Below are 12775 nucleotides of genomic sequence, written 5' to 3' on the forward strand. Positions count from 1 at the left end.
GAGACACGTAAATCCTCCTCAGCCCGGATCTAGGTAACTGTCATCATGTTTATTAAATCCGAGAGGTATGGCTGTTGGATTCGTGCTACCAGGATGTCTCCGTGGCTAAGGATTGTGCCACGTAGCTTCACGTGCTCAAAAACAGAGTTACGCAGAGTCGTGCCACCGCTGGACACTTCCATTGACTATCATTTGCCCCCTGTTTGACCGCGGGCTTTTATGGCCGTGCTGGATGATCTGGAGGGACACGATCCATGTCCTTGACTCTTGGAACTTGCCCATGTGGCTCATTCCTTCAGAGGACACCTGTAGCATGGTGTTTGACAAAACGACTGCGGAATCCTGTGTTGGCTGCAGAATCCTGGGTCGGCTGCGGAAACCTGTGTCGGCTGCGGAAACTGAGAAGCTTCCGTAGCTGTCTGAACAAAATTCTAAACCAAACAACAGTCATCAGCGTAGTTAGAAAATCATGTCAAAAGCTCCTTTTTAAACTAAAATACAATGATTTAATCGACTAGGTGGATGAAATGAGTGAAAAAAAAAGGCTGAGAGGGTGTATAGGAAGGTGCAGGTTCGAGGCTCAACATTGAGCTTCCACAATTAAAAAATAATGCCATTAAACCTCTCGATGTCTAATCTAAATTTGTTTTCCATAACCTTTAACACAAGCTCCTTTTATATAAGCTCCCAATCAATTTAAGATTAGATAAAAGAAACTTTATGGCTAACAACTTGGATATAAAATGAGAAAAATCTCATAGCAAATGAGAGGAAGTAAACATGTAGAATATGCTTATTACAGAAATCATAAAGGAAAATATGTCACAGTTAAATAGAAAAAATTTCACTAATAAATAACACAAAAGAATACAACCAAGCAACAATTTCTCCAATTAAAAAAACAAATCCTTACCCTAAGAAAACATCATAGTGTAAAGCATGATCAAAGTATTATTTAGAATCTAAAATCTTCATCCATAATTTATTATTTAGTATTTAAATTCTATATTCTCACCACAAAAGTGTTAGTGTTCAACGCGAACATAAATTTCCCAAATAAATAAAAATTCACACTTAGTTTTCTTTCTCGTGTAAAACTTAACAAACAAGCAACCTGGCACTCAATAAATAAACAATAAAAAAAAAAAAAAAAATGTGAATCATTTATGATTTTTATATTCTACATCTTAAAAACATTAATAATTAACTAATCAAATAACATTCATTAATTTTTAATACTTTATATTAATATTTCTTATTACTATTTGACCATCGTTATCTACTTCACTATAGGAATTCAAAATACATTACACGTCCCCAACCAAAAAGCTTCATAAACAGGCCAAATTATTTGAATATAGAAATCTCAGTGCTAGTATCATCTCGCAGCAACTTTTAATTTATGGAAAGCAAACAGTTTCATTTAAATTTACTACATATTGTCGTATTACTCTTCAACTCCAGGCATATATACGTTATCACACCAGGGAAGGTGGTGTACATAACAAGCGAAAGTAACGATTTGAATTCATGAGTGCCTATTGTTTAGAGTTATTACCAGAGGAAACCAACCCAGCGGTGTAGGTACAGTACATCTGTATGGCCATCATGGCTAGAGGCAGGAACCCACAGAGCGTAGCTATAAAATTCATTACTATAATTATGATTTCAACAATTTATCACCACTTTTAAAACAAAATTCATTGAAAAATCAGCCATCAAATAGTTACAATACTCGATTCGCATCTTTTTGCAATCTGGAGGACGCCGTTGCCGGACTCACAATAATATCCCACCCCAATCTTGAATACGATCATGGCAAAATTCAACAACTTTTCAAATTTCAAGGACGCCGTTGTCAGTCTCACCATATTATTCATTTGCATGTCAGACCATAAAATCTAAAGAGATTTGAATATTTAAAAAAGAGTGCAATCTAACTTTTCCAAGTTGTGAGTTTTTTATAGGTGGTTTTCAATCAATATACTAAAGTTTAGTAATGATAAGCATGAAGGTTTCATGATAGGGAATTGTGCTTGATATGTTATTGGGGGTCACGAGCCCAAGGCATTTCCAACACGTCGTCAGTTTGAAGGACATGGACTGTGCAACGTGGCAGTGGCGTGAAAGGCACGCCTCAAGTTTTCACAAGTGTTAGGAGTGTGACTGACACGACCGATGAAAACCTACTCTCGTATCTTTCTGTCAAACACTGCCTTCTCATTTCACTCCTATTTCATCAGTGGAATCAGCATTAGAATCCTAATTAAAACTTTTCACCGTTTCATTTATAAAATCCATGGCACCAAGGCGGTTTGTACCAGGGACTTCTCAGATCCAGGTAAGACACCTCTAGCGTTTATTGGAGCGCAATTGGGTGTTCCCTTGGCCTTTTGTTTGATAAATATTTATTACTCTGTACATTTGGTGGAGGCAAAGACACTCGGAAATGGTAGAGTAAAGAGCAAAGTATGGAATGGGCAGAATTGAAAAGAAAAAACGGTATGTGTATGACCATGTTTACATTTATATCTTTTAGATAAAACAGAGGAAGGGTGGGTAGAATGGGAAAAAAACACATGGCTTATAAGTGCTTAAGTTTTCATGTTGATGTTTAGACACCAGATAATAAATGGTCTCATTTTTTTTTGTGTTAATTTTGGCAGAGCTGTTATCTATATTTCAATTTCAAAATTTACATTTATCATGTGTCACAGGTGGTTACGTGGTGTGGTTACCCTGCCAAGAGGAAACCAGGTAACCACCTATCTGCATTAAAATTAGCCCAAAACTTGAAAAGATTCATCTCTATGTATCTAGCATGTCTGTTCTTACTAGCTCTACTCATTATCCTATCCTTTATTTTAAGGTAGTACATCATATTCCAGTTTATCACAAAAAGAAAGCACTGACAGACTTAACATACTGCATCAATCCTCATCCGAGGAAATTATAGGGGCAGGCACCTTGGCGCTTGATCCAGGGATCTCACTTCTCTGCTCCATTGTCTATTTCAGGGCTCTCAGCATTTGTTCAATTCTCCCCCAGATGAGGTTGTTGCAAGAGGCCTGAATTTGCACTGCTACAATTTCCTTGAGGAGCACAAACTTGATATTTTCCATTTCTTCCTGGTTCTATTTCCTTTGTTGTTCGTTCCGCTGCCGCATTTCTGTTGCTTCTTCTTCATGGGCATCACTTTACGGGTATTGTGGCTCGAAGCGTTTTGTTGAAGAGGGAATTGTGGCTCCATGTGTTGCCAGGGTCCGGCACCATGGGCTCCCATTCCTCTGTGGGGATCTCCTGGTTCTTGTTGATAGAATTCAGCTCTCTATCCCAGCCAGCTATCTGCTCTCTAATTTCAAGTGGGTTCCCAACCATGTACGCATCTATGATGCTCATCATGTGCTCTGCCTCAGATTTCCTGCCTTTCCTTTTCATAGTTTTGTTGGTGCCCTCTTCCTGTTTTGGTACACGTTTCACTTTCCTCGAGGCCATTTTCCTTCTTGGTTGAGAGTTTGTTCCCTTCTTCTCCTTGTCTTTGCACTGAATGCACTTTACTGTATGTGTCTTACCTATCAAAACATGATAACATAAATCAGTAACACGGTTTAGAATTTGATTGTTGATCCAATTACCTACCATCCTTTCATTGCCAGGGTTCTAGTTTCCCACGATAGGAGAATGGTATAATTGTGCAGCCCGCACCGGGGGTCGGCTTTTGAAACGGCCCATTTCGTTTTCCCCACTCAACATGGCTAAGGGTACCCCCTACTGCCCAGGTTTCTGGCGTTCTGAGGGCCTATACAGGTCATCTCTCCTCCTTGAATGCCTAAGGGGGTGGCTTTCTCTCATTTTTACTGGGAATTTCCTACCAATTCTTCCTCTGGCCATAATTTTAATTGTTGGGGAGTTTGAAAAATAATTGTCGATTGAACTCTTTGTTCAACTAACATGATCTTGTGACTCTGCCAAGAATTTGGCATGGTTGGACAAGCTGGAGATTACCATCAACTCCCTCACGGAAGAACTTAAAATGCTTGCTAATAGTATGGGAGCGTTTATTGGGCTCTTCAAGCTATACATGCCCCATGGGTTAAATGTCTCTATTGAAATCCCTAAAGATGATGTCAGGCCAGGAAGTAACTCTCCAAAGGCAGTAAAACTGATTCGTCTATTATTCCATAGGTAGGTTATTGTTATATACAATAGGAGTGATTGTTCAGTTCATCTCCCGATGACTGTTCACATTCCTAATTTATTTATTTACACAAATTCCCCAATCATGAAGATTAAGTGTCAACATTCCCCCCCTTAATCTGAAGGGATGTTGGTGAGTCCAGGCATCATTCTGAATCGTTCAAGCTTTTTCTTTCCAAGTGCTTTGGTGAAGATGTCTGCAATTTGCTCATTTGTGGAACAATGACGGAGATGGATTGTTTTGGCCTGAACATGATGTCAAATCAGATGATATTTAGTATTGATATGCTTTGTTCGATCATGGAACTTTGGGTTCTTGGCCAACTTTATTGCAGAGGTGTTGTCAATCATGAGTGGAGTTGATTGTACTTGTTTTACCTGCAAATCTTCGAGAATTTTCCTGAGCCACACAATTTCTTTTGTTGCTTCAGTTGCTGCCACGTATTCTGCTTCTGTTGTGGAATCTGCTGGAACTGATTGTTTGCATGATCTCGAGGAGAAAGCTCCTGATTCAAGACTCATAGCATATCCTAAAGTAGATACCCCAGTTTCTTTGTCTCCATTGAAGTCTGAATCAGAGTATCCAATCACCTGTGTATACTTGATTCCAAGGTCTTGAGTTCCCTTCAAGTACCTTAGAACTCTTTTTGCAGCAGACCAATGTCCCTCACAAGGCTTTTGCATAAACCTGGAGAGGACTCAAACAGCAAATGAAATGTCTGGTCTGGTAGTAGTGAGGTAGATGAGACTTCCTACAAGCTGTATATACTTTGTTGCATCCTCAAATTCCTTTCCTTCAATAGATGTGAGCTTTAAGTTTTGTTCCATTGGAGTAGAAAGAGGATTGCACTCTGTCATGCCAAATATGTTTAACAAATCTCCAATGTATTTCTTTTGAGAAAGAAATATGGATTTTGGATGTTGGGTTACTTCAATGCCAAGATAGTAATGAACATAGCCCAAATCAGTCATTTCAAAACTTTTCCCCAATTCCTTCTTTGTGGATGCAATGTAGCTTTCATTGTTCCCTGTTATTAAAAGATCATCTACATATACCACAAGATATACAACTGTTTTTCCAACTTACTTGACAAATAAAGTTGTATCATCAAGATCAAAATGATTGAAGTTGAGTTTCAGAAGATGCTCAGTTAGTTTTTCATACCAGGCTCGCGGTGCTTGTTTGAGGCGATACAAGGACTTCACAAGTTTGCATACTTTATGTTCATGTCCTTTCACAGCAAATCCTTCAGGTTGGGACATAAAAACATTCTCTTTTAGATCTCCATTCAAGAAGGCAGTTTTTACATCCATTTGATGGACTTTCCAACCGTTCTGAGCTGCTAGTGCAAAGAGTGTCCGGATGGTGGCCCATTTTTCTGTGGGGGAAAACGTTTCCTCATAATCGACCCCTTCCTTCTGTGCAAAACCTTTTGCCACAAGCCTAGCTTTGTGCTTGTTAAGTGAGCCATCAGCTTTGTACTTGCTCTTGTAGACCCACTTGCAGCCAATTGGTTTGGTTCCAAATGGAGGATCAACCAACTTCCAAGTGCCATTCTTTATGAGGGCATCATACTCCTTTTGCATCGCTTCTTTCCATTCATCATGAGAAGCAGCTTCTTTGAAATAAGTTGGTTCAAAATCTGTAGACAAGTTCAATTCACAATCATAAGTAACATCCATATCAACAGGTGAATTAGAGTCATCTACATCACCTCCATTTTGTCGGTTTGAATTTCTGGTTCCTGTTTTTCCAATTTCATCAGGATGAACACTTTCAAGTGTCTTTGTCAGCCACTTTGGGGGACCTTTCTGAGATGGTTCAAGCTGCTCTGTTGATTGAGTTGGGACTGAATCAAGATTGAGTCTCCCAATTCTATCAATTACATCACTTAAAGCATCATCCGTTGTTGGAGTTTCATTCGGGGGAGAGTGTTCTTCAGAAGAAGATTCCACATGTTGATCTAGTATAGGAATCCCCCCTTCAAGATGTGGAATCTGATTATCAAATTCTTGAAATGATTTCGTTTTTGCGAATCTATCCAAGCGATCAAGTTGTCGTTCAACAACATTGTCAGATTTGGATGATTCAAGAAAAATTACATCTCTAGATACAACAAACTTTTTATTTACTTCATCATAGAGGCGGTATGCTTTGTAGGTGTTTGAATACCCCAGGAAGATACACTTACGACTTCTAGCACCAAGTTTGTTTCTATGTACCTTTGGTATCAAAGAATAATAGGTGGAACCAAAGATCCTGAGATGTTTTACCGAAGGAACATGCCCATACCACAATTCATAAGGAGTCTTGTTTCTTATAGCATTAGATGGACATCTATTCTTTATATATGCAGCACATAGAACAGCATCAGCCCAAAACATTATCTTTACATTTTTGAAGAAAAGCATGGATCGTACCATATTCAAGATTGTTCTATTCATTCTTTCAGCTACACCATTCTGTTGGGGATTATAAGGCACAGTTGTTTGATGTTTGATCCCATGTTGGCGAAGATAGTTTTCAAATTCATTTGATGTATATTCTTTTCCATTATCAGTGCGAATAGACCCAATACGAGATTGTGCATCATTTTCAATCCATTTATGAAAATTCTTGAATGTTTGAAAAGCATCAGATTTGTTCTTCAATAAATAAACCCAACACATTCTGGTGTAATCATCAATAAATGTCATGATATATTTATTTCCATTTGCAGAAGGAACAGGCATTGGACCACATAAATCTGAACGAATGAGTTCAAGCTTCCTATGTGCTCTTGAATGTGAATCATAAAAAGACAGTTTGCTATGCTTTCCTAGAATGCAAGCATCACATTGCTCATGTTTCCTAGGAATTGTAGGCAAACCAGCAACACCATTTTTCTTTAATAAGCGGAGAAGTCCTGTCATAGTTTAAATGTCCAAATCTAGCATGCCATAATAAACTTGATGAAAGTGTACCTTCTTCATGATGAGAAATATATGAGAAATGTTGTGCATGAGCAGAGGTTCCTTGCAGTTTGAGAAGTCTTTCTTCTTCTATTCCCCTCATGACAAGTGAGTGGTCAGATGCTTTTCTTACCTCAAGCTTGCCATCAAACATATGAATGGAGTGACCTTTCTGGCGGATGTGAACCAAGGACAACAAGTTTCTTTTGAGCTGTGGGAGATATAGAACATGATCCAGAAGAAAGTTTGGAAGAACAAGCAGTTTAAGCCTGATTGTGCCAAGCCCTGATGGCTTGATTTTTGACTGATCTGCAAAGTATACTGCTCCATCAACATTATCAGTGAAATCTTCAAAAAAATCTTTTCTATGAGTCATATGACAGGTTGCTCCTGAATCAAGCAACCAATCATTTTTCGAAGAAGCAAGTGAAGCATTAAACAAATCTTCATTTACTCCAATGTTACATTGTCCCTCAATATAGTGAGCGGATTCAGGTGCTTTACCTTTGTCTGTATCATCAGTTTTACCTTTCTGTTGGTTTCTTTTCTGCTCAATTTTATCCCATGGTAGCTTGCATGTAGAAGCATCATGTGATCCATTTCTTTTGCAGCGAATGCAGTGTAAGTCTGCCTTTTCTCCTTGAGAATGTCTGCCCCCCTGCCTCTGAAGTATCTTCCTCTTCCTCTTCGTCCACCTCTTCCTCTTGTAGAATCTTGAGCAGGATGTTTTTCTTTATGAGCAAGGCACACAGTCTCTTCAGAAGATTCAGGGGTTGTCTTCTTTCCAAAGGCTTTCTCTCTTTCAGAAAACTTTTTCACAAGAGAGTCAAAGGTTATGTCTTTAAGATTTCCATTTGCTTGTAAAGACTCAAGATAATTGGAGTAGGTAGGATAGAGTGCCTTGAGAAAAGCAATATGAGGGATATTCAGCTCAACCTTAGTGGATTTGATATCATGCATTATAGATTTTACTTCAGATGCAAGAGCAAGAGGATCATTATTTTTCAGTTCAAGAGTGAAGAGTTTAATCATGAGCTGAACAACTTCAAGTGCAGAATGTGAGTCATAGAGTTCTTTCAGCTTTTGTAAAGCTTCAAAGGCAGTTGAATATGATGAAATATGGCGACTCACCTCTTAATTTACAGATGATGCGATTAATGCATAGGCTTTGTTGTTCTTGTTTTCCCAAATGACGAGCTCTTTGTCTGATGTAGGCTGCACTGGGTCATTGTCTGCTTCTCCGACACAAACTCCTTTCCACAACTCATTGAAGATGAGGGTGTGTTTTATCATCCGGGACCATTCAGGATAGTTCTCCTTGCCAGTGAGAACTATTCCTACCATGGATATGATTGAATGCATTCTGTAAAAAAAACTTTTGCTGATAGAAAAAAATACTTCTGCCAATATACAGTAAAAATGTACTCAAAAGGGCATTCTCAAAGGGTATTATCGTCCACTAAAACTTCTAACATAAGGTTTTCATGTACCCATTGAATCACTGTCATCACAACTTCAATACACGGAAAGAAAATGACTTTCACAAATGTACACAGCTACCAATAAAAACATTCAATGCATGCGCAGTATACAACCTCTTTTTTTTTTTTTTTTAAGGCTCAACGCATCATGACGTTCTGCCTTCACCAAATATTCTGCTACAAATGTTGTCACCATTCAAATGTATGACCAACGTTCAAATATTAGAATAGTCAATGTTCAAATATTAGAACAGTCAGCGTTCAAATATTACAACAGGCAGCAATACAATACCCCAACGCAATAGAAATATGACCCCTTCAACACAAGAAAAAATAAACGCTCCAAAACTCAAAGCTGGTTGTCATAGCATGGAGTTAAATTTTGCAGTGCGCTAGGCCAACAACTTGAACTATGAAGCCATCTGTGGTCACTGACAGTTTGATCAATATGGATGCCAAAAAGTATTTCCGTGTCATATAGGAAAATCTTTACGGTTGTTGGGATGATTTCCTTGTCAAGAGAATCAACACTCTGTAATATCAGATTTCGAAGCATAACATTACACCACAGCCCATATACAACTTGATAAAAGAGTTAGGGATTTGAGAATGCCTATCGTGAACATTCTTTCCATGGGGAAGGACAACCTCCACAAACCAATCAAAGGGAGTCATGGCACTATATACAATGTAGCAACAGCTACAAGAATTCCCATTCCCAACTTCTGCATGAAAATCCAACTCAAGAATATATTGATCAATAAAATCGCTCTAGATAAGCAGACAATCATCGAGTTTTTCAGAAGATACCAACATTATATACCCGCGGGGAAGAAAAGGAGATAAATAAATTTTACACCAACAAAGCAGGCTAGCTAGTTTTTGGAGAGCCAGAAAACGTCCAAAACTGCAGAGCCTTCCAGAAGGAGAGAGCTGGTGAATGGAAAAACGATGGAGATGTCGGCCTTGTCACAGAAGCGATGAAGGGGCTTGCAGAAGTTTGGAAGGTCAGAGTGGCGGAATCCAGTGCGGGCTGGTGAATGGAAAAACGATGGAGATGGCGACCTCTGCTGTGGTGGTCTGACAGTGGTCAAGAGATTTTGGAAGATAAACGCAGAGGGTAGCAAATGCGCAGCTTGTGGTTACTTTGCATCCCTGAACTATTCAGACGAGGAGGAAGTGTTATGACAGTTGCGTTATGGACAGAGGCAGCGCTGGTGCATCAGAGAGCGTTATGACAGATGACAGAGGAGTTACAAAGACATAAAGGGTAAACAGGGAGCTGGCTCTGATACCATGTCAGGCCAGGCAGTAACTCTCCAAAGGCAGTAAAACTGATTCGTCTATTATTCCATAGGTAAGTTATTGTTATATACAATAGGAGTGATTGTTCAGTTCATCTCCCGATGACTGTTCACATTCCTAATTTATTTATTTACACAAATTCCCCAATCATGAAGATTAGGTGTCAACAAATGATTCCAAAACAACCATCATCAGACGCCACAGGGCCCGCAGTGTTCCCAAGGGAGATGATGGCGCTGGTCTAAGTGCTTTTGGTTCTTGAGGCATCGCCAAAATCGACCAGTATAATTCTTGGTGGGTGGTCTGATGAATGAAAGCTTTGGCGAGCCTTTAACCCGCCTTCTATGATAGCAGTTGCTCTCTTACTGTCTGGCAGCCCTGTGTGGTTGGTCATTTTCTGTTTCGGTTTATGTTTGACTCAGGTTAAGTTTGTGTTAATTGTTACCCAGTATGTTTCCTGTCTGAACAACAATCGACTACAGGGCTTATATAAGTGGTCTTTTGTTTGGCAGGCCTGCATTTTCTCTTTTCCCTCTGCAAATGGCAAGCCATTTTCGTAACCATATGTAACATTTTTGTGATCTAATATATCAGCTGATTTACACACAAAAAACTAACATGGTCTTGTGAAACCTATGAAGAACCATTATTTCTGCAAACTATGTAATACTAAGGTGTATATAAGTCAGCCATTGTGTGAGTGGTGGCACCATATAGTGGAGCACTGGGTTCGATTAACAGGTCTTGGTCGAAGGTTCTTTATTTTCCCATTTCTTATAATATAAAATGAAAGGTGTGAGTGAGTGGATAGCGGTCGAGCACCTAAAAAGATATTGCAGCGTTGGCCATCGTAGGACCTTCTCAATAGCAAATAGTTACGTAGCTCACATGCTTCATTATTGTGGAGATTGTATAGTTTAATTACTGGCGAAATTATAAAGCATCGACCACATCTAAGTTAATTGGCACAATGGATCACCAGAAAACTATGTGGATAACAAACAGTGCAAATGCCTTTTCGAAATCTAAAAATTAGGGTGAACTCTATCTGTTGGCTATATGTCAAACACAAATTGGAAGTGCCTCTTTCATTTTTAGTACTAAATTAATAGATCACCTAATTCAGATGGAATTTGTCTTGTCAACGTCCAAGTAGTTGAAAATTGAAATAAAGATCCAAATATGTAAGAATTGGTAGCTTCTTAGATCTGTAAAAATAAGAGCTGAAATTTTGTTATTTGAGTGATGGAGATTTGTAAATTGATTCCATAATATACTGTCAATAAACAAACTGTTAGAGGATTGTTTTGCCACAATATTCAATCTTTTCGATTCATGTAATGAGCCAAGATACCCATGAATTGATTTTAACCTTCCGTGCATTAGAGCAACTTGAGGCAACAACCCAATCTCCGAAAACAAACTGCCAGAAAAATGGTTGAAGGAGTGAGATTCATTCCATCCCGAACCATTTTCACCACATAACATACATAGTTTGTAGGCATTATATCCCTCGCACAATGTATTCAACCTTTGTAGCTAATGGAGCACATTGCATATGAATTAGTGGGAGGAATTATCCCTATTGTTGACAAAATATATAGTTGCATTGAAAAAAAAGTTGGATAAACATAATGGGAAAAAGAAAAAGAAAAAAGGAACCATGAATAAGGAAAACAATACATTTTTTCAATCTTAACGTGACTCCATGATTCCTAGCTAGCTTATTGGATTTCCTAGGCCAAAACCATAGCAATTTGTTAACGTTTTTAGTTTCAAGTCAAATGTTTTCAAAGATGGTATTGTGTGCGTCTTATTGGGTCGGTAACTTGTTTACCACGGGGTCGTGTTGAGATGACTTGGTCATCTCACAAGGACTATAAACCGTTGTTTTCACCCTCAATAGCGAGAAAAAATGCAGGTATACCTTTTATGGTTGTAATAAATTTTTTTGAAATTTATTATACTTTTGAATTATGTTTATTCATAAATGAGTAACTAAAAACAAATATAGGGAAACATATGTTGTATGGTGAAAATATAGTGTTTTATTGTTATTGTCTATATAGGTATTTGTGAGTGCTGAGGGTGTGTAGGGAATAAAGAAGGGAGAAAAAAATATGTAATATTATTTGATATGGTGTTTATTTTTGGCCTCTTAATTTGTGTTGGAAAACTTGTTATTATTCAAAACATTACTTAGTGTGTATTTTTTTCTCTCCCCTTATTCATTGGTCTATTTCATTGATTTTCTTCAAAGCTATGACTCAAGAATGTCAACATTTGAGTGTGAACAAGGGGGATTGATTGAGATTATTGTCACTTCACTCATAACAACCCTAGCATTGAGGTAATCATTCCCATTATAATATTCTGGTCCTCATTATTCTCACAATTGATATTGTTTTTGAATGGAGAATGCCTCAACCTATTAGTATTTTAATAAAAAAGAAAAATAAGGATGATATTGTGTGGGTATATTAACTTTTTTTATTCTCTTCTCAAATAGAGCTCAACTAATATGGTTAGTTGGATAGGTGAAAAAATATGTTGCTCTCATTGGGAAATTTTCACTCAATCAAGAGTCATAAGAGATCAATCCCTCCTAAGATGACTTTACTAGAATTGGTTGGTGTTCCCTCACATTTATGCGCTTGACCAAAATTCCAATTGGTTGCATTGTCCCCCAACATTTGACATTTCACTATAAGACTTCTTTGACTTCAAAAAACTAGTTCTCGTGATAGATCTTGATCCTCCCATTTCGTGTATAGAGCTATTGAATGTTAATTGGAAGTTTGAGAATGCGATATATGTTTGGTTGAGCTAGGGGTCAATGT

This window comes from Pinus tabuliformis, chromosome 7 (assembly GCF_031772625.1).
Source record: "Pinus tabuliformis cultivar Carrire ecotype Pingquan chromosome 7, CPIR1, whole genome shotgun sequence".
Taxonomy (NCBI): domain Eukaryota; kingdom Viridiplantae; phylum Streptophyta; class Pinopsida; order Pinales; family Pinaceae; genus Pinus; species Pinus tabuliformis.